At 49.6% G+C, this 27,949-nt stretch overlaps 1 protein-coding gene and 1 long non-coding RNA gene across 6 annotated transcripts in view; one reads left to right on the top strand and one right to left on the bottom strand.

Moving 5' to 3' along the window:
• The window catches only part of LOC144819281 (uncharacterized), a 752,536-nt gene extending 746,986 nt beyond the window's left edge, over window positions 1-5,550 (bottom strand). For 4 of the 5 annotated variants that reach the window (XR_013607256.1, XR_013607258.1, XM_078677246.1 and 1 more), the window contains exon 1: window positions 5,411-5,550. The gene's annotated coding sequence lies outside the window, so the exon portion shown is untranslated. The remainder of the gene's footprint in view (window positions 1-5,410) is intronic. The other variant, XR_013607259.1, reaches the window with a different exon arrangement.
• Window positions 5,551-5,606: 56 nt separating this feature from the next.
• Window positions 5,607-27,949, top strand: part of LOC144819282 (uncharacterized) — a 103,941-nt gene continuing 81,598 nt past the window's right edge. Inside the window, exon 1 of the long non-coding RNA XR_013607260.1 lies at window positions 5,607-5,730. This is a non-coding gene — a long non-coding RNA (uncharacterized LOC144819282). The remainder of the gene's footprint in view (window positions 5,731-27,949) is intronic.

Below are 27,949 nucleotides of genomic sequence, written 5' to 3'. Positions count from 1 at the left end.
TCCATCACCGTTCTTTAGCCCACTCTGCCACCCCAGTTCAGACATTGCCATATGCAAATCAGTCTGACCCTGTGCCTCATGGGAACAGTCCAGCCCGAACTGTCAAGCCATGCCTTCCCTGGACCGGAAACAAGCTTCCGAGGACCGGATTCTGGCATTTCAGCCGTCTTCAGCCCGGCTTGCTTGAATCCAGTGGCAAAGTGAGCAAGGGTCTCACGTCTGAGCATACAATGCCAACTTATGGCAAACAAAGCGGTACAAAAGGGGGTGGTGATAGACGGAGCATCTGAACCAATCAAACACTCACACCCAGTCAACAGATCTGGGTTTAATCCATCACCGTTCTTTAGCCCACTCTGCCACCCCAGTTCAGACATTGCCATATGCAAATCAGTCTGACCCTGTGCCTCATGGGAACAATCCAGCCCGAACTGCCAAGCCACGTCTTCTGGTATATTCAAAAGCCTGATGTTATTCCTCCTTGAGTTGTTCTCTAAGCTTTCCAATTTCTCCCTCAAGATTTTATCACCGCCTTTTAGCGTCTGAATTTCTCATGCATTTTTATCTACTTGCTTTGTGAGGTCATCCATAGCTAACTCCATAGCCCCTACTCTTTCTGAGATAGCATTCATTTTAGTTTCTAGTGTCTCGCAGACTGTATTTTCAATTGCTTATTTTCAGGAACAGTGAATTTATTTCTGTAAGAAGGGTAGTTAGTAACGCCTCCGTAGAGGTGAGAGCCCCTGTGTTACACGCTGTATTTAATAGCCTTGATGGCCCTAGCTCTTGTGCTGAACGACCACTCTGCGAGGGGCTATGTGTCTCAGTGCCATTAGGTTGGTAGACAGCATTGTCCTTTTTAGCCAGGAAAAGCAGAGGAGTATTAGCAATTTCATCAGCCAATTGTGTGACAGATTCGTATTTATTTTCTAGAACTCTGTTGTTACTCGATGAGGTCCAGGGTTATATTCAGGGTTTTGATTTGGTGCCTTCAAAGAAGATTGTGTAGCTTTGACCTTGAAATACGACCTTAAAGAGGGGGTAACGCGGATATTGCCTGATTTATTTTTAGACTGTTTCTTAAGATCTTTACATAGGGGAATCTTACCTGTAGAGGTCTTTGTACTCTGAGCAGTACTGGCGATTTTGGCAATTTTTGGGGGCTTAGTTAGTGCTGTAGAAAGCACCGGGTCTTTACTGACTGACTCGGGGGGACTGATTTTGACCCCAGATGTCCCTACTCCGGAGACAGCCATAAACTGAAATATGCCTCCTTTGAGCCTGCCAAGTTTCTATCTCTGTCTTTGGCCTTCTGATTCTCCGTCCTGAGGTTCTGTAGACCCTTAGGGGTTAACCCCCGGAACTGCAGACACAGAAGCACGAAGGCGGGCGCCTGATTCCAGCTACTCCGAAATCCAACTCTGGCAGCGATGTGTCTGCTTCGCGCAATCCGCTTCGCCGCCTCTGACCAGCTGCCTCGCCGAGGCGCCACGTCAACTCCGACCGCCACCTCTGCATGCCAGAACAGAACCCTGAATACCGGGACTGAAACTGGGACGGAGGCATCGTGTAAGTAGGCTAATCCCTACATAAATTCATCGAGACCTTGTGTCGTTTACATCCATTTGCTTCAGAATTATGTGTAAACGTCGTGGTAGAGCGAGAGCCGGCGGCCGCTGCTAACTGACGGCTGCCATTTTCCCCGCCTTAAACCCCATTTCTGTCTTCTCGATATTGAGTATGAGACAGTTAGCTTTCATCCAGGTAGCAACTTCATTCATGCAGGCGGTGAACTTGTTTCTTGTGTTGGGGATCTTGTCCAAGAGGGATAGTATGAGTTGTGTGTCATCTGCATAGGAGAGGATGTTGATGTTGTGTGCACGAATGATGTTGAGGGTGGGGCTGAGCGACGAGCCTTGAGGCACTCTGCAGGTGAATTTACAATTAATGAAAGGTTTCTGGATACCAGACCAAAACTATACATCATATCAGGTCGGTCATTGGCACTTACAACAAATTACAACAAATTCTTTCCTGCACAAGGAGGAGTTTTTACCCCAGTGTTAAACATTTTGAAACTACTTATATATATCCAGCTACCAATCCGTTTTCCCAATCGATCAAAATATGCAAAAAGACAATTGATGATACAACCGTTATCTTTCTGGCCATCTACGGCCAACTATTTATTTTTAGATCTGGCTTGACAATGCAGCTGTCTGAAAGATTCAATGATACCAAATATTTGAAAATGCAAATAGAATGGGCTTTGACTCCTCCCAGAGTAGTTTCTCTATCTTATCATGCTATTGACTGTTAGATGTACCAATCAACTCCATACGGAGTGCTTCATTGCAAAGCACAGGAGACTATTCATATTTCAAAAGGGTGCTGAATAATAATACATTAAAGTGTTAATCTCATGCATGCAATTCTTTTTTGTTTAGTTTTTTCTCTGCAGCAGGCTTGTTAAACAACTTAGTCACTAATTTTGAGCAGGTCACAATACATGCACACACATATGTTTACACATATGCATAAGGATGGACAATTCAGCTGCTTCACTGAAAACAAGTATTGGCAAAGTCAATGGGTCTCGCCTATACAAGAGCTATTGGCTTTGGCAGAGTGATTTTGCTATGTTGTACACCAGTGTGACTGCTTTTCAGCATGGCAAAATGTTAGTGGCGTAGAGTGTCCTAGAGTGGAGTGGGGGGGAGCAGAGTGTCATTGGCTGGATTTGTTGGAGTGGTGTGAAGTAGGGGCAGCAGGGTTCAGTGGCAGAGAGTGACGTAGAGTGCAGTGTCGTAGAGTGCAGTGTCATAGAGTGCAGTGTCATAGAGTGGGCCAGAGTGGAATGGCGCAGAGTGGAGTGGCGCAGTGTGGAGTGGCGTAGAGTGGAGTGGGGTGTAGTGGGTTTGAGGTGATTGAGGAAGTGGGGTGGATTGGATCAGAGTAGAGTGTGTTGGATTGAGTGAGGAGAATTGGATTGGAGTGGGGTGGATTGAAATGGGATGAGGTGAATTAAATTGGGGTAGATTGGAGTGGGGTGGATTAGATTGGTTCGGTGAGGTGGATTGGATTAGAGTAGGGTGGTTCGAAGTGGGGTAAATCAGAGTGGAGGGGGTGGATTGGACTAGATGGGAGGGGTGGATTGAATTGGACTGGATTGGGGTATGGTGGGCTGGATGGATTGGATTGAGTGGGGTAGACTGAACTGAGTAGGGTGGGCAGAGTGGATGGAGTGGATTAGATTGGAGTGGTGTGGATTCAACTGGGGTGGGTTGGACTGGAGTGGATTGGAGTGGGGTGGACCTAACCGGAGTGGGTTGTATGGAGTGAGGTGGAATGGAGTGAGGTGGAGTGGGGTGGAATGAAGTGGGGTGAAATGGAGGGGGTGCAATGGAGTGGATTGGGGTGGGGTAGATTGGATTGAGGTAGATTGGATTTGGCTAGATTGGGGTGGATTGGAGTGGAGTGGATTCAATGGAGTGGATTGAGGCGGATTGGATTGGAGTGGGGCTGATTGGAGTGGGGCAGAGTGAAAAGGGGCAGACTGAAGAGGGGCAGATTGTATTGGTTTGGAGTGGGGCAGATTGTTTTGGATTGATGTGGGGCAGATTGGAGTGGGGCATATTGTTTTTGATTGGAGTGGGGTGGATTGGAGAGGGAGTGAGGTGGATTGTATTGGGGTGAGGTGATAGGATTGGAGTGGGGTAGATTGGATTGGGCTTGATTGTGTTGAATTGGATTGGTGTATTGAAGTGGGGTGAATTGGGACGGAGTGGGTGGAATGGGATGAAGTGGATTGGAGTGGGACGGATTAGAGTGGGGCGGATTGGAGTGGGGCGGATTGATTTAGATTGAGTGGGGCAGATTGCAGTGGGCAAAATGTTTTTGATTGGAGTGTGGCAGAGTCAAGTGGATTAGAGTGGCGCAGGCTGTTTTGAATTAGACTGGGCAGATTGTTTTAGATTAGAGTGGGACAGATTGGAATTGGGCAGATTGGAGTGGGGCAAATTGTTTTGGATTAAAGTGGGGTAGATTGTTTTGGAGTGAGGCAGATTTTTGTTTTGAATTGGGGTGGGGCAGATTGTTTTGGAGTGGAGTGGGGCTGATTGGAGTGCGGAAGATTGAAGTGGAGCAGATTGTTTTGGATTGAGGTGGAGCCGATTGTTTTGGTTTGCAGTGGGGCAGACTGGAGTGGGGTGGGTTGAGAGGAATAGTGTGTGATGGATTGGATTGGGGTGAGTGGATTGGAGTGGGGGGCATTGGATTGGTCTGGGGTGGATTGGCTTGAGTGGGAATGATTGGTGGGATGGATTTGAGTGGGGTGGGGCGGATTGGAGTTAAGTGGATGGGGTATACTGTAAGATTGTGTGTTAAAGCATAATTTCAGAAATTATACATAAGAAAGAAACAATGTAACCTAGTAATAACATAATCCTCACCTTTTTAGAACAGTGCTCACAATCAAACACAAAAGAAAACATGAGCGCAAAGTGAGAAAAGCTGGAGGTGCCATTGTGGGTTATATGCCCACAATGATGTCCTTGCTTATATTATAACCTCGCCAGCCATTGGGGCTGCAGCTGGTGTTGACACTGAGCGCCTGCTTGCCCACCGAGGGGGATGGTAAGTGGTGGCCAGAGAAGGGCCTCCTTTTCTCTCCATATTCACAAGTTATTCGCATGGATTCAGCATGACCAGGCAGTATGCAATCACTTGCCATGCTTGATTCTCCATTAACAAAGGGCTGCCCTTCAGGCTCAATCAAAATGTGACAACACTTTAAACTCCGCAATGGCTGAAAGAGGCTGTCCCAAGTGGTACTCCATGCATACTGCCTGTGGCTCATACAGAGTGTGAATGCCAACTTAAGCAAGCAGTGACAGAGGAGGGCTGGCCCATAGTCCTTCCATGTTATGATTTCATTATTTGGTATTTTGTGTTAATGTGTTTTGTTGTACTTACATTACAGTATATAGTAAGTGGCATCATTTCTATTTGTAGTTGCTTCTACATTCCAATCCCTGTGTCACCTAGGTTCTAGAAGTTCTACTGGAACCTGGGAAATACAGGCTGGTCTGGAGGAGAGAGGACGTTTATCTTGGAGCTGTGGTGTTTCAAATGATAATAAATTCTACTGAAATACTTGGATTCAAGGATTTTACTTTACAAATCTGGCAACAGGCCCCCGGGAACCCATTTTGTCTACTGATCTGCAATTTATTTTTCGACTGGATTGATATTTCAATCGGCGAGTACAGCGCAGTTTTCAGGATTAAGTTTCTGTTTTGGTTTGTTCTTTCTTTCCGTAAGGATATCTAATTTTGTGTCCCTCGTATTGTGTTTGGGGAATAATAGTAGATCCAAGGAATACAGTTTTGCAACGGAATTCCGTTGTTACCTGAAAGCATTATTCGAATCTGCATCTTTTGGAGGCGCTGACGTCTACGTGTTCGAGCTGACAACACAACACAATGAAGTGAAGAAGTCTCGGCGCGTGCTTCCGTCCTCGCGATGTCGAGTCTGTTCTGGATGTCGTAGCGCGCGCGGTGACGTTCCGCCTTACGCTAGTCTCCGTACTTGCGACTGAGGTCACTGCATCAGGTTCAAAGTTAAGTGCCTATGTGACGCACATACTTGCAGCACTATTGTGTTGGTGCGGGTGAACAGGAAGTTCCGACGTGGTCTTGCTGTGGAAGTGTTCTCTTCGATTTTGTGGCAGTAAGTTGCTAATTGATTCGTCCGTTATTTTGAGGTATTTTGTTTATGCTATGCTTATGTTTACGTTTAGGGCAGTGGACAACTCCTTTAGGTTAAGAAGGGACACTGCACCTTTGGAATTTTTTGTGTGGATGATTTTGCCCAAGCAGATGAACTAGTCCTTTTCTAAGGTGAAGAAAGGACACTGCTGTAGTGTCCTACGGGACACGTTCTAGTGTTCCGCAGGAAGCTGTAATCCCAGCCACTCCCTCGAGGGCTGGACACACTGCACCCCCACACATCATGGGTGCCATGAGTGAAGGAGCCCGACAATCAAAGGGCCTGGGTGCACGTGCTCGAGGCCAGTTATTACTATACATTCACCAGGTGTCTGTGTCCACTCTTTCGGTGATTTGGGCTTGAGGCCCAACACCACAATGGCGACGAGCGGGTCTGACCCCACGCATGTCTGCAGGCAGCAGTAGTGTTGAAATTCTGCTTTTGGGGATGTGTAGCTTGTGCCAAGGGCCACCGCAGCTGCTAACAAGCACGCTACCACCCGATGTGGGGAGACAGTTACGGCCGCATGTCAGTGTCCCTGTAGCAGCCTGCCTGTTGTGAGCCAGAACCCCGACTGATCTACCTCCAGAAACACGGAAAAGTGGGAGATACGGACTGACAGCGGTGTCCAACCGGAGCAGGAGGCGAGCCATCAGACACACCGCTCACCAAGTAACCGTAGCAAGTAAGTGAAGTGCGACTTACTCTGCCACTCAACACAAGAGGACTGCCCCCAGTAGAGAGCTACCATCCTGCAATGGTGAGAAAGCAGGCTCAGCTCCATCTGACGAGCACCGTGAGGTCTCGACAGCAGGGTACGACGGACTGGTGCTCCGCCAGCAGGAGGCTCCGAACCGACACCCCTCACCCCTATGCTACACGTCCTCTCCCGTGTAAAAAGTGAAATGGGTAGCAGCAGAAACTGCAGAGCGAGAGGGGCGCAGTACCCAATGCCTTCCTGCTACCGCCACAGCCCACGGACGGCGACTGCTCTGCCCCATGCCACACTCGTACCAGCAGCACTGGGAAGGCCGCTGCTACCCATGGGCGTCTGCAAGGGGGGGCAAGGAGGGGCGCTTGCCCCCCCTGCGCAAGCCCCCCCTGCGCAAGCCCATCTGTATAAATGCATCCAGGAGTGAGGCCTGACGCCGGGGCTTTTAAGCATTGCAGGGAACAGAGCTGTTCCCCTGCAAAAGGCCTCAGCTCCCTGATGGGGCGCCTCGCACTCCTCTGAGCACAAGAGCAGCCCCACCCCGCCCATTATCATTCTGCGTGGGGCTGATTGCCCCATACAGAATGACAATGGGTCAGTCTGGGCTGGCACAGCATGTGGTGGCCTCATCCAGCCTCAGTCCAGGGCAGGGTATTCTGTCACATGAAAGTGCAAAAACGCCCATGCTGTTGCTAGGTGAGAATCCAGTTAGCCAAAGGAAAGCGGTGAAAGAAGTTGAAAGGAAAGGATTATAGTTTTAGTACAGCAACCATGGTTGCTGCTTTTTTATTTTATTCAACTAACAACCATTGACAAAGCCAATAGTTCTGGCTTGTTGTAGGTGTAACGTTACTTGTTCTAAGTGTAACGTTACTTGTATTATATATCTGGATGCAGTGACAGAAGCAACAAAATTACCAGTCAGGCGGCACATTATATTAAGCACAGAATTTTAGCTTATGTGTCTTAAGGCACACATTTTGTTACATCAAAAACCCTTTATCCCACTTAAAGCTCTGGAAACAACACCATGTCACAGTCGCCCCACGTCAAGGCCCTGCGCATCATGCATGACTCATGCCTTCTACTTTTTCAGATTGCCTATGTGCAGGAGCATAGTGAACCCTGCTCCATCCCACCCCTTACTTTAGGAACTACAGCGAGGGTGGAGTCCTTGATGGGTCTCATAATTAATGTGAAAAGGTGAGTGAGTAAGTAAGTGAAGGGATGGGTGGATGGATGGCTGGATAGATGAGTGAAATGATGGATGGGTGGATGAGTGAAAGGGTGGATGACGGGCGAGTGAATGGGTGGATGGATGAGTGAAATGATGGATGGATTGATGAATCGAGAAAGGATAGATGAATGATAGGTTCAATGGATGGATTCATGAGTGGATGAGTAGATGGATGGGTGGGTGGATAGAAGGATGGATGGCTAAGTGAAAGGGGAATTGAAAGAGGAAGGGGGATGTGTAAATGGATGACTGAACAGGTGAATGGCTGGATGGATGAGTTAATGGATGGATGTGTGGAAGAGTGGATGGATGAGTGTACAGATGGATGGAAGGAAACGTGATGGATAGGTTTGTAAATGGATGAATATGGACATGGATCGGCACACATATGGAAGGACAGAATGAATCGTGAAAGACTGAATGATGGATGAAAGTATGATTACACATTGTAAGCCCCATTATCTTAAGCAACATTTCCTATATATTGACTTTCTCATTTATATGAGTGATTGTCTCTATATAATATGTGTGTGTTGTAACGCACTCCAAAACTCTGCCCCACATACTTGGGATGAGTAGCACTATACAAGAAATTAAATACACATGAGAGAGGGTCTATGTGAAGATGAGGGGCGCCATTGGAGGGTGGGATCAAGGCCAGACTGGCCGGAACGGGCATCAGGTGTTTTCTCTGGGAGCTGGAAAGGTGGGGCCGGTTTTGTTACCATAAAAAGACCTGCACATTTGCTTAAAGCTGCGCGTATACTGACAAACCATGAAGTGCACAATTGTCTCAACCTAATATAAACTTATTTTCACTTGTACTTTAGTGGTTGTCTATCTACTTACTTATATACTATTGCGCAACCTTCTCTGATGTGTCTTTAAACCTTACCTTTTGTCCTAAATTTTGACCTCCTATCTTGAATTTTTGTCCTGAATTTTGATCCTTTGTCCTGAATTTTTACACTCACTCTCCTGAATTTGCACCCATGCCAGTTGGTCACTCTAGGCATCACAGCGACCCCTCCAGGTGCCTGTGGTTGGGGGGGCGGTGATCCTTGGTGTTCAGATGGAGGGGGCTACCAATGACAGAGGCGACAAGTGCAGGCGCCCTGCAACCCACTCATCACCACCACATGAAGGAAGAAAATAACCAGATCAGCTCGTCGACCCAACTTCCTGAAAAAAACTTTCAGACACCATGGAAAGGCAGCAGCATTTGCTGTCTGTGAGTCTGTCAAATTAGATTTGTACAATAAACCCATTTGTAAAGGAAACTGCATTAAATGTCTGCCCCATCACGGTCACCACTCACTGTCTTCAATCCCTTGTTCACCCCTCTTTTAAACCTCACGTCAACTCCTCTCCCTCAAATTTCGGGAGGGGTGGGGGGCTAATTCATCCAGCCAAAGCCATGTGCAGAGTGGAGATGCAGGGGCTCTAAGTAGGGGTGAAAACACAACAAGGCCTCATTACCAAGTAAATGGTATTTTAAAGACCTGTGTGAAGTACTTGGGTGCGGCTGTGTGTGTGTGTGTGTGGTGTGCCGGGAAGCTGTCTCAGCCGGGCACACACATTCTTATAACATTCACACCCCTCAGAATGACAAATCACCACTTCTAGCTGCCTGGTCATGGCGTGGGAGTGGGAAGATGTGCACAGCAAGGGGAAAGGGATGGTGACGCTTTTCTTTTGTATAGGAATTTCTGCTGGCATCATAGCCCAGGGTTTGCTGTCTATGCACTTTGTTAGAACCTGGGGTAGCCTGGCCTAGGGCAAGACATATATTTCAGAGGCACAGTGTTAAGGTTGCAGACCACCCAAGAGTAAATCCACGCAATAGCACACCAAAAACAACACTACACCAAAGTATAGGAAAATAAGCACTGCTTTATAAAAATATTATTCTCTTTGTTCTCAGAATATATAGCTTAGGACATTTCAGGTTACTTTTAGAATCAGCAATTATACCTTCTAAATTACTAAGCAAATTATCAATTAGCTTTTTCAGTACATTACATTTAGATGTCAAAAGTTCCACTTTCAGAGATGTTCACCTGTTTCAACTAAGCAAATTATCAATTAGCTTTTTCAGTACATTACATTGAATCAGACACCAGAATTATTATTCCACACTCAATCTGTGAATACTCCTGGAATGTGCAATTAGACTTTAGTATTAATTAACTCTAGTTTCCATAAGGTACTCTTAATCTTCCTTCCTCAGTTCCTCTCACCCTCCTAGCAACTAAGCAGACACTGTGAGGATTCAAACCCACAAGAATGCCACATGGGCATTAGCAGACCCTACGAGGAACTGTTATCCTTCTTCTACTCAGCAGGCCCCACCTCCTATGCACAATTGAGGGCAATGAGCAGAGTCAACACTACCCCCACGTTCTCCTTACTGTAGCGTGGAGACGGTGTTCCCAGTCTCCACGCGTCGCTGCTGTTCTGGGGCTCCTCAACAGTCCGAATTGCCGATTTCACGACTCCACGCCCAGCGCGCTGCTGACTCGGCGCTGGTGTGGGGAAATGTTAATTTTCTAATCAATTCCCGGTCCAGGGACGTCTCCACTGTTAGCGCCCACTCCCCCGTTCACACCTCCGGGGCTCCTTCCGTCGAGACTGGGCTGCGCAGGCAAACGCTGGTTTCCCTCACCCCTCCTCCGCCGGCTCCGCCTCACCACGCCCGGTGGCTCCACTAGGCATGCGCGGAGGGAGAGTGTCTCCCGCCCACCCGGAAACAGTCCGGGGACTTCACCGATCGGCTCCTCACCTCAGGATACTCAGGCTTCACTCCGTCACGGCGCCGCTCACCTTGCGCCGGTAATGGCAGAACGACCTGACAACTCGCCGCCTCTGCTCCCTCAGCACGCACACACCGGCTCCCAAGCAGAGTGACTCCTCGTCCCACTACCTCCGCTGCCACAGGTAGGAAGAGGGGCTCGATGGGGGTGTAGCGCAAGGGGGCTTCTCAGAAGTCGATCAGCTACCAATTAACGAACTGAGCAACAGGGGGGGGGGCACCAGGATTAGCCCCACTTCGTTTAGGACTCTTGCTGGCACAGTCTCTTTGGGATCCTTATGCTGGCACAGTCTCTTTGGGATCCTTATGCTGGCACAGTCTCTTTGGGATCCTTATGCTGGGCAGAGGACTACACTTTTTCAGTGCTGCAGTCTCCTTCTCCTGGTCACTTCCTTACTCTTCCAGTCAAGGGGTTAGACAGGCGCCCAGGGTCTCCAGTAACTTCCCACAGCGGGGCCAAGACAAGTAACTAAAAGGGGAGTAGTAGGTTGGACCAAATAGGCAGCTTCCCAGTCCAGGAGGTCAACCCTAAGTCCAACCTTTTCCCACCCTTAGCCACCACCTGTCCTCCAGCTGACTTCCACAGGTAGACAAAATGGCTGCCCTGCATTCCGCCTTTTATAGGCTGCCCTTCAATGGTCCAGCATGGACCAGAAGGTTCTGGAATGCCCTATGTTAGGCTATGGCCAAGTTCTGAGTGCGAAAGTTGGGGCAGTTGGAAGCCACCATTTTGTGTGGTTCCAACTTTCCTGTCAGAACAGGCCTCTGGGCCTGAGGTAAAAGATTATGGGGGGAAGAAAGAACACCTATCCCCTTAACCAACACCTATAAAAAAGTAGTAGACACAAAAATAGTAAGGGTATGAGGGCAAAAAGGGGACAAAATAAAGAATAATGAGGAGGGACTGCGCAAAAAATCCATACAGTTCTAACACGCGTCCCCCCCAGCTGAAAGTGGGGAGAACTACCCAACCCCTTGGGAGTCCTCTTCACTAAGGCGGAAATACCTGGAGAGACCGTCTGCATTGGCGTGGTCCACTCCAGGCCGATGTTCCACCCGGAAGTCCATTCCCTGTAGGGAGGTGGACCACCTCAACAGCTTGGGATTTTCCCCCTTCATTTGCATCAGCCAACGAAGGGGGCGGTGGTCAGTCTGAACCAGGAAGTGCGAGCCAAAGAGGTATGGCCGCAGCTTCTTCAGAGCCCACACCACCGCAAAAGCTTCCCTCTCAATTGCACTCCACTTCTGTTCCCGGGGAAGCAGTCTCCTGGATAAGAAGACTACAGGCTGATCCAGGCCCTCTTCATTTAGTTGCGATAACACTGCCCCAATGCCATGTTCGGATGCATCTGTTTGAACAATGAACTCCTTGGAGAAATCGGGAGCCTTCAGGACCGGTGCTTCACACATAGCCTGCTTCAACTTTTCAAAGGCTTGCTGACAAGCCTTTGTCCAAACTACCCGTCGAGGTTGTTTCCTAGAGGTGAGCTCTGTGAGGGGCGCTACAATAGTGCCATACCCCTTCACAAAGCGACGGTAGTAACCTGTGAGGCCCAGGAAAGCTCGGACCTCAGTCTGTGTCTTGGGGGGTTCCCAGGCCATGATTGCCTCAATCTTCGCCTGCAGGGGCTGCACTGACCCCCTACCCACCAAGTGTCCAAGGTACACAACCGACCCCTGCCCAATCTGGCATTTGCTGGCTTTGATGGTCAATCCAGCTTGTTTCAGCGCCTGGAGAACTGCTTGCAAATGTTGCAAGTGGTCCTCCCAACTGCTACTGAAGACAGCAATGTCATCCAGGTATGCAGCCGAGAAACCCTCCATTCCAGAGAGGACCTGGTTCATCAGTCGCTGAAATGTGGCAGGGGCGTTCTTGAGCCCAAAGGGCATTACACAGAACTGGAAGTGTCCCTCAGGCGTGGAGAAGGCTGACCTTTCCTTTGCTCCATCTGTCAAGGAGATCTGCCAGTACCCTGAAGTGAGGTCAAAGGTACTTAGGTATTGGGCAGCTCCTAGCCGGTCAATTAACTCATCCGCCCTGGGGATTGGATGAGCATCAGTCTTGGTAACTGAGTTCAGTCCTCGGTAATCCACACAGAACCTCAGTTCTGGTGTGGTGCCCGGTGGGGCGGCTTTTGGGACTAGCACCACCGGACTGGACCAAGGGCTGCTGGACGGTTCTATCACCCCTAGTTCCAACATCTTGGCAACTTCGCCATGGATGCTAGCCTTCACCATGTCCGACAGCCTGTAGGTCTTGGATTTCACTGGGGGGCTGTCTCCTGTGTCCACATCATGGGTACACAGGTGGGTTCTTCCCGGGACAAGGGAGAACAGTGAAGAGTACTGCCCCAATACCTGGCGGCAATCCTCTCGTTGCTCAGGAGTGAGAGACGGGGAGAGAATCACTCCCTCCACCGACCCATCCTTCTCTTGACATGAAAAGAGGTCTGGGAGAGGCTCGCTTTCTGCTTCCTCAGCACCATCAGTCACCAACATCAGGATGACCTCTGGCCTCTCATGGTGGGGTTTGAGGCGATTGGCATGCAGCACCCGTAGGGGCTGCCGCGGGGTCTTAAGATCCACCAAGTAAGTGGCCTTACCCTTCTTCTCCAACACCTCAAATGGGCCTGTCCAACGATCCTGAAGGGCACTTAGCTCTCCAGGTTCCATCACCCAAACTTTCTGGCCAGGCTCCAACTCCACCGGGTGAGCATTTTGGTCGTACCATTCCTTTATGACTGCCTGACTGGCCTCTAAGTTGTCAGCAGCCTGCTTCCACAACTTGGCCATCTGGCTTCTGAAGGCCAACATGTAGCTCACCACATCCTGGGGAGGCTTTCTGGGGGACTTCTCCCATCCATTCTTCACCAGGCTGAGAGGCCCACGCACAGGGTGCCCGTACAACAACTCGAAAGGGCTGAAGCCCACTCCTTTCTGCGGCACCTCTCTGTAGGAGAACAGCAAGCAAGGTAGGAGGACGTCCCACTTCCTCCGTAAGCTCTCTGGCAGACTTCTTATCATGCCCTTCAGGGTCTTATTAAACCTCTCAACCAGTCCATTGGACTGGGGGTGATAAGGAGTGGTGAACCGGTAGGTCACCCCACACTCCTTCCACATGGTCCGCATGTAAGCTGACAGGAAGTTGGTCCCCCTGTCAGACACAACCTCCTTCGGAAATCCTACACGAGTAAAGATTCCCATCAGGGCCCTAGCCACCACAGGTGCAGTAACAGTCCTCAGAGGGATGGCCTCTGGGTACCGTGTGGCATGATCCACCAGAACCAGGATGAACCTGTGACCAGCTGTTGTTGGTGGATCCAATGGCCCTACAATGTCGATGCCCACCCTTTCAAAGGGGGTGCTAACGACAGCAAGTGGTTCCAAGGGAGCCTTTAGCTTCACCCCTGTTTTCCCACTAGCCTGGCAGGATACACATGTCCTACAGTATGTGTTGGACGCCACTTTCATCTGGGGCCAGTAGAAGTGGAGGACAAGCCGTGCAAAGGTCTTGTCCTGGCCTAAGTGTCCTGCCAGTGGTATCGCATGAGCCAATTCCAGCAGAAAGGCTCGGTATTGCTGCGGGACCACCAAGGCCCTTGATGAGCCAGGTAGAGGTACCTTGGGTTCACTGTAGAGGAGGCCATCCTCCCAGTAAATATGGTGGTGTCCCGTAGCATCACCTGCTGCCTGGGCTTCAGCCTGACGCCTCAGTCCCTCAAGGGTAGGGCACTCCCTCTGCCCCTTACAGAATTCCTCTCTGGTAGGACCTCCCTCCACATGCCATTCAGCAGGGATGGGTAAATCCTCCAGAGAGTCTACTCCCCCCTCCACGGACTCCTGGCCTACCACCGCAGGTGGCCGATCTGTCACATGGGGCGTGGAAGCCGAAGCAGGCTGTCCCTGTCTCCGATTCTGACCCTTTTTGGCAGCGGGTTGGGCCATTGTTCCAGGCTCCAACCCAGGCGAACTCCCTCTCCGGGCAGTCGCAGACCGCGTGCTTACACAGGCCCAGTCAGGTGTACCCAGCATCGCAGAATGCGTCCGGTATTCCACCTCTCTCCAAGTGTTGTGCTCCATGTCATTCCCCAACAGACAATCAACTGGCACGGCAGGGCTTACGGCAACTCGAAGTGAACCTGCAACCCCTTCCCACTCAAAGGGAACCTCAGCCACTGGATAGTGGCCCATTCTGCCGTCAGCCATCGCGGCGGGGTGGAGTACATTAGGAACAACCTGCTCTGGAGACACCAGTTGACTTCTCACCATAGTCATACTGGCTCCTGTATCTCTCAGAGCCTCCCCTCTTTGGCCATTGATGGTAACCCATTGCCCATACTTTGTAGTATTTGGGGGCACCTGGATCTTTGGAACCATCTCCCGCTCTCCCAGGGACACTAAGGTGACACCCGCCCACTCACCCCCCTTATCTAAGGGCAACTCCTCCCCGAGCGCTACACTAGCTACTCCCGGTGACTTTCCTCCGGTGGGAGGGGGTGGTCTCTTTGGGCATCTGACATCTCCCTTATAATGTCCAACACCACCGCATTCAAAACAGTGGAGAACCCTTGGCTGCTGGCTTTGGCCAGGATTAGGGTTTCTGGGCGGGTTTGCCCTAGGGGTGAAACCTGCTCCCTTACCTTGGAAATTATTTTGGGGACCTTTGGAGAACTCCTTCTTTTTATCTCCTCCCTCTTTCTTCTGGGGGGCGCCCTGTCCGGCTTTTTGAGAATCCCCTCCAGTCCCCTTTGAGGACACCCGGGTACTTGCCCAAGTGTCCGCCTCCTCTGCAAGCTTCCGGGGATCGGTCAGCTTGCTGTCCACCAGGTGTTGGCGCAACTCGGGAAAACATTTCTCGAGGAGGTGTTCTTTCAAAAATAGATTCTACAGCCCCTCATAGTCTTTTACCTCGCTGCCCTTGACCCAACCCTCCAAAGCTTTCTTGGCGTAGTCTAAAAAGTCTACCCAATTCTGGGAACTCATTTTGTGACTTCCCCTGAATTTCTGTCTGTACCTTTCAGGGGTAAGTCCAAACTTTTTCACCAGTGCCACCTTCATGGCAGGGTAGTGGGTTTGCTCATCCTGCTCCAGAGCCAACAAAGTGTCTCTGCCAGCAGGTGGCATGTATTTATACAGCCCACCTCCCCAGTGAGTTTCTAAGATCCCGTGAGCCCTTAAAGAAACTTCGTAGGCGGCCAACCATTTGGCAATGTCATCACCTGGGGTGTAGCTAGCAATGACATCTTTGGGTAAATAGGGTCTGGATTCCCTGGTGTTCACTTTATTTTCGCTGCCACCATTATCAGGATTGGGAGACCTTCTTAGGACGGCTTGTAGGTCCATCTCCTTGATGGTTCGCTCATGAGCTAACCTCCTTTCCTCCCTTTCCATATCCATCCTAGCTAATTCCAACTTCATTCTCCTCTCCTCCCTCCTATCTTCTAGCTCGGCTTCAGTTAAACCCCTGTCTGAGACGCTGCTGCTTGCCCTTGAAGGTATCCTGGGACCTGTCAGCAGATTCCCACCTCCCACTTGGTTTAACAATGCAGCCTCAGTGACAGTGTCCCCGTCACCCTCTTCAGGTTCTGGATCCTCCCTTAAATGAGCTTCCACCCATGCCCTTATGCTTGTCAGCAACTCTCCTTTCTTGGCACCTTTATTAAAAAATACCCCTTGATGCTGACACCAATCTCTGAGTTGGGCCACAGTATTGGCTTCCAGCTCTTTAAAATTCAACTCCATCTTTGCCATGGAATAAAATCACTCACAGGAGAAAACCAAGAAGTGACCTGAGGTTAACCTCCACCCACCACCAGAAATAAATTTAGAAAAAACAAAATTTAAATTAGGAGGGCCGCAAGGAGAAAACTCCTGGTGTAGGTCAGTGTATTGCGTTGAATTACTAGTGAGTAGCTGCAACCAAGTCAGTATCCCACCGCTAGGCACCAAATGTTAGAACCTGGGGTAGCCTGGCCTAGGGCAAGACATATATTTCAGAGGCACAGTGTTAAGGTTGCAGACCACCCAAGAGTAAATCCACGCAATAGCACACCAAAAACAACACTACACCAAAGTATAGGAAAATAAGCACTGCTTTATAAAAATATTATTCTCTTTGTTCTCAGAATATATAGCTTAGGACATTTCAGGTTACTTTTAGAATCAGCAATTATACCTTCTAAATTACTAAGCAAATTATCAATTAGCTTTTTCAGTACATTACATTTAGATGTCAAAAGTTCCACTTTCAGAGATGTTCACCTGTTTCAACTAAGCAAATTATCAATTAGCTTTTTCAGTACATTACATTGAATCAGACACCAGAATTATTATTCCACACTCAATCTGTGAATACTCCTGGAATGTGCAATTAGACTTTAGTATTAATTAACTCTAGTTTCCATAAGGTACTCTTAATCTTCCTTCCTCAGTTCCTCTCACCCTCCTAGCAACTAAGCAGACACTGTGAGGATTCAAACCCACAAGAATGCCACATGGGCATTAGCAGACCCTACGAGGAACTGTTATCCTTCTTCTACTCAGCAGGCCCCACCTCCTATGCACAATTGAGGGCAATGAGCAGAGTCAACACTACCCCCACGTTCTCCTTACTGTAGCGTGGAGACGGTGTTCCCAGTCTCCACGCGTCGCTGCTGTTCTGGGGTTCCTCAACAGTCCGAATTGCCGATTTCACGACTCCACGCCCAGCGCGCTGCTGACTCGGCGCTGGTGTGGGGAAATGTTAATTTTCTAATCAATTCCCGGTCCAGGGACGTCTCCACTGTTAGCGCCCACTCCCCCGTTCACACCTCCGGGGCTCCTTCCGTCGAGACTGGGCTGCGCAGGCAAACGCTGGTTTCCCTCACCCCTCCTCCGCCGGCTCCGCCTCACCATGCCCGGTGGCTCCACTAGGCATGCGCGGAGGGAGAGTGTCTCCCGCCGGAGATCGCGCTGCGTTGGGGACGCCTCTCCTTGTCTCCGCCCACCCGGAAACAGTCCGGGGACTTCACCGATCGGCTCCTCACCTCAGGATACTCAGGCTTCACTCCGTCACGGCGCTTCTCACCTTGCGCCGGTAATGGCAGAACGACCTGACAACTCGCCGCCTCTGCTCCCTCAGCACGCACACACCGGCTCCCAAGCAGAGTGACTCCTCGTCCCACTACCTCCGCTGCCACAGGTAGGAAGAGGGGCTCGATGGGGGTGTAGCGCAAGGGGGCTTCTCAGAAGTCGATCAGCTACCAATTAACGAACTGAGCAACAGGGGGGGGGCACCAGGATTAGCCCCACTTCGTTTAGGACTCTTGCTGGCACAGTCTCTTTGGGATCCTTATGCTGGCACAGTCTCTTTGGGATCCTTATGCTGGCACAGTCTCTTTGGGATCCTTATGCTGGGCAGAGGACTACACTTTTTCAGTGCTGCAGTCTCCTTCTCCTGGTCACTTCCTTACTCTTCCAGTCAAGGGGTTAGACAGGCGCCCAGGGTCTCCAGTAACTTCCCACAGCGGGGCCAAGACAAGTAACTAAAAGGGGAGTAGTAGGTTGGACCAAATAGGCAGCTTCCCAGTCCAGGAGGTCAACCCTAAGTCCAACCTTTTCCCACCCTTAGCCACCACCTGTCCTCCAGCTGACTTCCACAGGTAGACAAAATGGCTGCCCTGCATTCCGCCTTTTATAGGCTGCCCTTCAATGGTCCAGCATGGACCAGAAGGTTCTGGAATGCCCTATGTTAGGCTATGGCCAAGTTCTGAGTGCGACAGTTGGGGCAGTTGGAAGCCACCATTTTGTGTGGTTCCAACTTTCCTGTCGGAACAGGCCTCTGGGCCTGAGGTAAATAATTATGGGGGGAAGAAAGAACACCTATCCCCTTAACCAACACCTATAAAAAAGTAGTAGACACAAAAATAGTAAGGGTATGAGGGCAAAAAGGGGACAAAATAAAGAATAATGAGGAGGGACTGCGCAAAAAATCCAGACAGGTCTAACACACTTGTATAGGTGTGTATCCATACAAGTGCACAGACAGCAAACCATGGGCTATGACGCCAGCAGGAATGACTTTACAAAGGAAAGCGTCACCTGCACTGCCATCCCTTTCTCCCTCCTGTCTGTGCACTTGTATGGAATACACATCCATGGCGCTGCTCACCAGATAAATGGTGAACAGGGCCATGGATCTGCCTCTTTTTGCATCCAAGGGCACAGACGAAGAAGCAGAGGAGGTCCAGGCAAGGAGAATCCAGGAGACATTTGACCGACACCTATCTAGAAAGTGAGATCTTCGGGAGGGGCTGGATGCCAAGACGACAGTGCCGCTGATCAGCCCGACTCCACCGAATAGTATCAGAAGAGCAGGCAGCAGTTTTTAAGTAAGTTCCAGTAACTTTAATGCATTCTGCAGCATCACCAGCATTACCTACTGGCTGCATATCTAGGTTACAGTGTTTTATACTTACATGCATGGAAACCTCAAGGAGGACAGTCCCCTCCGAATATGCGAATGTAGTGTAAGCTTGTAGGGGTAGATTTACAAGCCCCTTGGGCCACTTTTGCGACACTTTTCGCATGTTAATAATGACGTAAAAGTGGCACAGGGGCTTGTAAATCTGCCCCATAGCGTTCAGCTTTTGGCATGCCAGTGGGGTAATTTTAGGGTTTAGGGTGGGTATGGGTTTCGGGGTGGCAGGGATAATTTTAGGGTTCAAGGTGGGTATGAGTTTTGTGGTGCCAGGGATAATTTGAGGGTTCAGGGCAAGTATGGGGTTTAGGGTGCTAGGGGAAATGTTAGGGTTCAGGGTGGATATGGGTTTTGGGGTGCCAGGGGTAATGTTAGGGTTCAGGGCGGGTATGAGTTTTGGGGGCATGGGTAATTTTAGGGTTCAGGGTGGGCATGGGTTTTGTGGTACCAGGGGGTCATTTTAGGGTTCAGGGTGGGTATGGGTTTTGGGTTGCAAGGGGGGACATTTTAGGGTTCAGGGCAGGTATGGGTTTTGGGGTACCAGGGGACAATTTTAGGGGTCAGGGCGGGTATGGGTTATGGGGTGCCTGGGGCTAATTTCAGGGATTAGGGAATGTATGAGTTTTAAGGGGGCAGGGTGTAATATTAGGGTTCATATGTGTGCTCTAATTGTTGTCCAGTTTCAAATGCAGAATTCACCACTTTTTTTTCTCAGCTTGGCCTGAGCATTACCCGATCCTGATTGTCTGCCATTTTAGCCCCGCCCCTATTGATTAACATTAGCCACGCCCCTTCATTTGCCAGGTTAGCGCCCCCCCTGGAAAAATTTCTGCGGATGCCCATGCTACTACCCTCATCTAACATGGCAGCTCCCCTGGGCTGTGAGACTGATCAAGGAGAAGGCTGCATGCTCGTTCGAGGCCGCTAGCTGCCCTAGGTGCGAAGCGCCCACTTCTAGAAACCCGACGGTGGAGAAATAAGCAAGCACCACTTACCACGGAAGAGTGGTGTACTGCAGCCCTAACTGCAAAGAGAAGCGAGTGCAGTCCTGGGCTGTACCGGTGCTGCAATGGCCGACACCTCCCCCCCAGCATGGTTCCCTGCATCAGCTGCGGCCTGTGGGGAGAAGCCCTGCAGCCACTGTACCCTGGTCTTCCGCATCGTACTGAAGCAGGAAGATTGCCATAAGAGCAACGGGGCTTTGCCCTAAAGCTACTGCAGCATGCTAGAAGTGCCAAGCAGCAGTCGCGCTACACATGCAGCGCTCGGACACCCAGATAGGAAAAAAGAACCGCGAATTGCAGCCCCACTCCATACCCCTAATCCCTCTCACCTTGATTAGAGGAGACATCGGCCGGTTCAGGAAAGTGCAGAGGAACCTGTCCCGCAGAGACAATTAAGCTGCTGTGGCATCAAGCAGGTCGTCTCAGCGCCACCTAACACCTGAGTTCCTACACCAAGTCAAAGCATCACACGGCCCGGTACTGGCAACTCCTGTGTCAGCAGAGGCCTGCAGTTCAAGGAAAGACTGCCGGTCGGAGATACGAAATGATGCACTGCCACATAGTGACCATTAGTGGAACTGCACCCAAACATTGAAATCAGGAAGGCCCTGTCCTGACATATGCCAAGCACAGATTCGAAAGTGGAGGGCAACCACATTACAAAACACTGACTGAGTGACTCCGTGCCTCAACTCTGCTTCAGTGTCAGTGGGGAGACCAAGAAGGTGAAGGACAGGCAGAAGGGCGCAGGAAACACAAAAACTGCATCTCCAGCACCACTGCATCGTGGGGGAGCTGCCCTCAACCTGCAATGTGTGACAGCTGCTGCTCAGCCAGGTGACCGGTGCTCTGCACCTGCCTCAAGGGGACTCTGGCACACGGCTCTCCAGCGCCACTGTGTATGTCTCCCTGCCCCAACTCTCAGCATCTGGACAGAGAAAGACAGGGAGAACGCAGCACCCATGAAAGTGCAGTCTGCAGAACTGAGAATTCCAAGAGGCCCAAAGCAGTACATACTGAGCACGCAGCACCCAGGAAGTGGAAAGGAAGCAAAGGGCACCGCCTGCCACCTCTGCAAACACAGGGGGAGACTGACAAACCTCGCAAGGAGCGGCAAGACCTCTACAATATACAGGCAGCAAGCCACCAGCAGCAAGGACACTGCATCACACGCCTAAGTGGCGAACAGCCACCACTACAAACAAAGCCAAACACAAGCAGTAACGCCAACAACTGGTACCACCAGCATGGATAGAAGATCCACAAGACACCAATGAGAGCAAAAACACCCTCTCAGATATTCACCTGCACTTTACAATGTAACTCACCATGGGGTGACCCAGTATCCCTCAGAACCTGGGCAAAACAATTAAATATCAACAATGGTTCTGTCGGGTATGCAACCTGATTACTTCAATGTATGCATTAATTAATTTCAATTCAACCGGTCCTATGGTTACTTAGGACTGTGCTCCAAACCAGGAGCTTGCTCACAACACAAATTCAATACCACACGGGTTCAGGGTAACAAACTATTTTTAATCTATGAATTAATTTTTCATTCATAATTGACCCTGTTTACACATGATTTATTTACTTACAATTTACAGAATACGGCGCAATATAAAATTACGTGAATATGATGTGACATCAAGTGAAATTAGTGACATTCAAACGTGCTTATGTACAAGTGGGTGAAAGGGGGGGAGAAGTAGGGGGGGAAAGCATTGTTTGGTCAGTTCCAGTTTGTGATGGTAATTATCCCAGTAATCCACTCAATTGGGTTATCATAAGAACTGGGTATTCTCTACTGATCCAATATTCTCAGTATCGTCGACGTTTCGACCCTGTGGGGCGCCTTAGTTGGGGGTCTGGGGCGGGTCTTCTTCAGGACATGGGACAGTGATATAGCGCCTGTGGGTTAAAGGAGTAGATTTATCAGAAAGGATTTGCAGGAGCAGTAGAAAGTGAGGTGATGAGTGATATTAATTACTCGTGCACTCACCAATGGGTCTCCTTGCGATAGACCCCAAGTTATTTGTTGTGGAAATTATTCCTGGCGTAGAAGAAATGTACATCTGTTGGATTAATGATGGACATTAGTTTTTTATCTACTGGAATCGTTATTTCTACTTAAAAGCAAACATCTTCAATACATTGATGAATAAAGGCTCACCTATTAGATGAAAAAGGGGTTCCCGCCATAATCTCTAATGGGGGTCCTCCTAGGGCTTGAACTGATTTATGGTGCTCCTTAGGGCCAAAGTCGCCATGTTAATTGGGCGATCTGTAATGAAGGGATATGCGTAATCATTATCGCATTGAACGTATTGGGAGGTCTGAAGGTTTTAATTCATCTATCCCCGCGCTCTCACCTATTCCGATCAATACATTCTTCCACCAAGACGGAGATCCGTTAAATCCGCTCGCTCCTGCAGCATTCAGGCGTTGTGCCGGTGAGCTATGAGCCAGTGAATACCAGTTACTCGGTCTCGAGGACGTCTATGCACGCAAGCCGAGAACGGTTGCTGGGCAACGAGTCCAAATACGTGTTGGCGCACGTAAGCATTATTTGGTTGCTAAGCCACGATCAGACTCCTCTCGGGATCGTAGTCTGACGCAGTCGTTACGTAAAGGCATGTTTTCTGATTAAATTAAATTCATGTGGAGGCAACCATATCGGTGTATAATTACGTCTACGTGAAGGCAATGTATTGCCAGAATTGTCAGGTATATAAATTGCAAGGCAGGGGTTATTTGTGACAGAGGTATACATCTACGTATATTTACAATGACTGAATACCTAACATTATCCATGACTGAATAATAAACATTATACATGCAAATGGCATATTACGTTACCTTACATTTCAAGAATCCAATTATGATAAATCGTACAGTGCGTAAATTATAACACAAAGCAACTTCCCTTAGGAACGTTATCGTATATATGCCCCACGTTCCACGCGTGCATTGTAAGAATGGCATTCTAAGCTCATTGAACAGAAAGTATTTACATTGTGCATAATCATTACACCAAAGTAAATTTCAAACCAAAGGTTATTTAAAACAAAACCAAAATATACAAATCTATATACATTTTTCATCAGCCAATACTCAAGTATATGGCCTATTTCTCAGTATAATTCCTATTTGTTTTAGAATCACAGCATTCCAGCACATTCTACAATGTATAGACAGGAGTTTAACTCATAGATATTGAAACAGGTTCGTTCGAACCAAGTACAGGGAACACAGCATATGAGTCTCTGACATTACACTTGCCCCATTTGCCTGGCTGTCTCCTCTCGTTCATTCAACCCTTCCTGTACCGTATTGAGGGTATGAATCCACCTACACTCCTTGTAATTGAGTGACTTGGTAACAGAACCCCCTCTTGGACTTGGAATGATTTTCTCCAGGACCCTCCACCTGATGTCTTCTGGTTTGTGACCTTGTGTGTGGAAGTGTTCTACCAAAGGTGCACCCACTGTATTACACCTAATTCTGCTCATGTGCTGCAAAATTCTGGTTTTAACCTTCTGTTTTGTCTGTCCTACATATGTCAGGGCACATGGGCATATGATGGCATAAATGACCAGTGTGCTGTTACAGTTCGTAAACGGTGTGAGTTTGAAGGTTCTCATGTTCTGGATGAAACTCGAGCCCTCAAGACAGTAGTCACAGGCCCTGCAATTACCACATTTATAGTGGCCAGCTAGTGGGGGTAGGTTCAGCATATTTCTCAAATCGGGCTGTTTAGGGGATCCAGAAAGGCTTTCACCACAGTGTCTTTTACATTTCTACCCCTCTTGAAGGCAAAAAGCGGTTGTTGCAATGTTTGTAATTCTCCCTGGACCAGGTTCCAGTATTTTTTAATGATCTTCTATATCTCACTGCTCTTAGTATTGTATGTGGTAACGCACACAATGCCACTGGGTTCATTGGTCTTCTCTTTTGTATCAAGTAGTGTTTCTCTCTGTTGGTACCATGCACGCTGCTTCGCACGCTTCAATAGGCCCGAAGGGTATCCGAGGTTTCTCAATCTTTTAGTCAGATCATCAGCCTCTTGAAAATAATATTTTCTTTTAGAGCAATTCCTCCTGAGTCTGAGGTACTGTCCATAGGGCAGGTTATCCCTCAAATTTCTGGGGTGATGAGAACCCTACATAAGCAACGTGTTTCTCTCCATGGGTTTACGATATAGGTTACTGTATAGCAATCCATTTTCCGCTTGGAAAGTCAGGTCTAGGAAGTCAATGGATTCCCTGCTCTTGGCCATCGTGAATTGTATGTCCGTATTTCTATTATTTAGCCACATCCTGAATTCCTCCAACTCCTCTTCATTACCTGACCAGATCATTAAAACATCGTCGACGTAGCGTTTCCATACATCAATCTTATTCAGAAAGGGATTGGACAAGTCATATAGGTGTTCTTCCTCATATTTATCCATGAAAAGATTAGCCAGACTGGGTGCATATGTTGCGCCCATGGCCACGCCCTTACATTGATAATAAAACTGTCCCTTAAAGATAAAGTAGTTTTTTCTCATCGCTATTTCAAGTAGTTCGATCAGGAATTCGGTCGGAAACCAATGTGGTCTATTTCTCTGGTCCAATGTCCATTTTGTCACTTCTATTGTGCTGTCCTGTGGGATGGAGGTGTACAGCGATGATACATCCAAAGTGACCAGTATTTGTTTGTTGCCATCAAAAGCTTGACCCTCTAGTAGTTGGATAATGTGCATGCTGTCTGGCACATAGGACTTCGTAGTAGGTTCCCATGGCTGCAGAAAATGGCCAATGAATTGATTTAGTGGTTCAAGTATTGACCCACAGCCCGAAACTATCGGTCTTCCCGGCGGGTTCTCCAGTCTTTTGTGCACCTTGGGGAGGGTATATATGGTCGGTATCCTTGGTTCCTGCTGGTTAACCACTTGGCTGCTAAGGGTGTGCGAGGGGTTCCATTGACTTTCCATTGAAATCAATGGAAAGTCCATGACGAGTTACCCTTGTCATTAGCGCTGAAGTGGTTAAGAAAATCTTTCTCCTGTTGGCTCAAGAATCCTTCTTCCAAACCCGCCTGGGTTGTTACTTCTATCAGTGTTTTTATTTCATTTGTGGGGTCTCTACGGACCTTCAAGTAACTCTCCTGTACTTGTAGCTGTTGTTCAATCTCCAAAATGTAGTCATCCGTATTCTGGACCACTATCACTCCCCCTTGGTCTTCTGACTTTATTACTATCGCAGTATTCTTTGCAAGGTCATTCAAGGCCACTTTCTCCTCTTTGCTAATGTTGTATTTTATATATTTTCTTTCTCCCATCAGTTGCATGGTATCTTCTAGGACAGCCTTCTCAAAAGTCAATATCCTGTCGCTCATCATGAAGGATGCTGGTGTAAAAGTAGACGATGGCCTAAAGCTGGTTGCTGTCTGTTTTGGTGTAAGGATATTTTTCGTGAAGGGGGCGCTAGGAGGCGCCAGACCACGATGGCCGCACTGGTGTGAGGCTCCCGACAGACCGAGCACTCCTTCCCATTCTGCAGATATCCTGACCGGGAAACATTGCCCCTTTGTCTCCGCAACGCCGAGCTGATCACAGCGGTGCCTCATTCGCCCTGAAAATTCCACTTGGCGCGCGGACGGTGGCCGGAGAAACCTGAGCGGACTGCTGCACTGTGGAAAGAGCTCTCGCGTGTCGGCCCGCCCCGCTGGGAAAGGCCGGTGCTTTGCGGCCTGTCCGACGCTGCCGGGGGAGCCTTGCCTGCTGGAGGGAGCCTGTCCGCTGGACGTCTGGAGTGCACCGACACGCCCGGGGGGGCCCCAGATGCTGTTACAGGTGAGCGCTGCCTGCAGCCTGCAACCTCCCTCCACCACTCTCCCCCCGGCGCTGTGAACACCCCTGGCCGTACTCACCAGCTCACGTGCCCGGCCGCCATCCGCCATCTTTGGCCGCCCTCCCCAGGGACTGTGACGCATTGTGCCTGGCCCCATGGTACTTTTTCCTTCACCACTATCTCCGGTGTTGTGGCCACCCATCTTTTCGGCGCTGCTGCCCGCCATCCGCCGCATCGACTGGAGGCACCCTTACCCCCCGTTCTCGTGACAGGCACCCCATGCAAAACCGGCGCCTCTATGCCTGTGGAGACTAGACCGAGCCTGCTGCTTACGCCGCCTGGGTCATTGCGACAACCTGGCCACTAATACTTGCTTGCCCTCCCCTTTAAAGCACCTTCGAGGCCTTTGCGGTTACGTGGCTCCCTCTTGACCACACCAGCAGCGAGACCGCGCCGCGGTTTCGGCCTGCTTCGCAAATTATCGCACCCTCTGTATCCTGCTGTCCCTCCTGAGGCGGCCTGGGCCGACAAGCTTCTCCCTCCCTCCCCCCTCCTGTGTGGGGGGCCATACGATATCTCGGCCTCTTCCCGTTGACCTAACCTGGTGTGGAGTCAACAACGCAGCTCAGCCCGAGGTCTGAATCGTATGCGGCCACTGCGTGGGACGTCGGTCCGCAATACAGCCGCTGCCTTAGACCTGCACCTTACGCTGTTTAACCTACCTGGCACCCCCATTCATCCGGAGCCTATTGCTACAGCAGCTCTCTACCACTATCCACCCCACAGGCCCAGCCCGAGGCGGTTCCCCCCTCTTCTGCCTTGACCCCCCTCCGATCTGGCGTCCACTTCTCCTACAGCATCGCGGACGCGCAGACGAGACATGGGCCGCAATGATGCACGGCAGTCCAAAATACCATTTGAAACCAAAAAAACTTCCAAAACGGTGCTGGACTCGGAGAGCAGTCCTACTGCCTTGGCCCCTCAGGAGGAAGACTGGAAAACACTATTGCTGGGAATGAAGCAAAGCCTTTCCACAATAGACTCCAAAATAGATACCATAAACACACGCATGGACAGCGTGGTGGCCAAGCTGGAGCAACACGACACCCGCATAAAGGAGACAGAAGACAGGATTTCTGTTCTGGAAGATGGCGCCACCGCTACAAGTAGACAGGTCACTCAAATGGACAGGCTGCTCAAAATAATAGATGACAAGAATGAGGATTTGGAAGCGAGGTCCCGCCGTAATAACGTCCGCATTTTAGGCCTTGCGGAGTCCACCAATACAGGCAAAATGGAGACCTTTGTTGAGACCCTTGTCATGGAACTGTTTGGGAAAGAATCCTTCTCCTCGCACTTCATCATCGAGAGGGCCCACAGGTCTCTGGCAGCTCGCCCGCCTCCCGGAGCCCAACCTCGTCCCATCATCGCGCGTTTTCTGAACTACAGAGACCGGGATGCGGTGTTAAGACGCTCGAGAGAACTGGGGACCGTGAACTATTGCAACACGACTCTCTCCTTTTTTCCTGATTTTACCCCCTCAGTCCAGGAGGCCAGACGCAAATTTGCAGGGGTAAAAAAGAAACTCCAGGTGCAGGAGATCCCGTACGCCATGCTATACCCAGCAAAACTGAAAATATCACTTCAGGGCAAGCATAATTTTTTTCAAAATCCACAACAGGTGGAAGACTTTCTTAAACACCATAGGAAAGAACAGAACAGTGAAGAAGCAGCTCGTCGACGATCCAGGTCTCAATCACCTATGTCACAGCAAGACTGAAAGGACGTACTGTATTTTGACTCTCTTAGTCCAGCAGTCTCTGACCATTACCCATACGGAGCCTGGTTCTTACATATTGTGTTTAGGTGTTTGAACTGCACAAGTCTCACCGGTCTATGATATACCGGAGTGCTCGGTCACCCACTTCCGTCCCACGTTAGACGACCGGTGTAAGTCCGGTGTCTGTGGGTGTAAGTAGGGAGGTGGTTGGCAGGTTTGGTGCCCCTAGTTTCTGTCCCCCGATGGGCGAGCCCCTAAACACCCATCCCTCCTTAGGGTAGGGGCATTTGTAGTATCTTTTCTAGTTTTGGTTTCGTTTTTTTTCTGGGGCGGTGGG

The sequence above is a fragment of the Lissotriton helveticus genome, chromosome 2_1 (genome assembly GCF_964261635.1).
Source record: "Lissotriton helveticus chromosome 2_1, aLisHel1.1, whole genome shotgun sequence".
Classification (NCBI taxonomy): domain Eukaryota; kingdom Metazoa; phylum Chordata; class Amphibia; order Caudata; family Salamandridae; genus Lissotriton; species Lissotriton helveticus.
The sequence above is the reverse complement of the archived record's forward strand: the minus strand, read 5'-3'. Positions and strand labels throughout refer to the sequence as shown.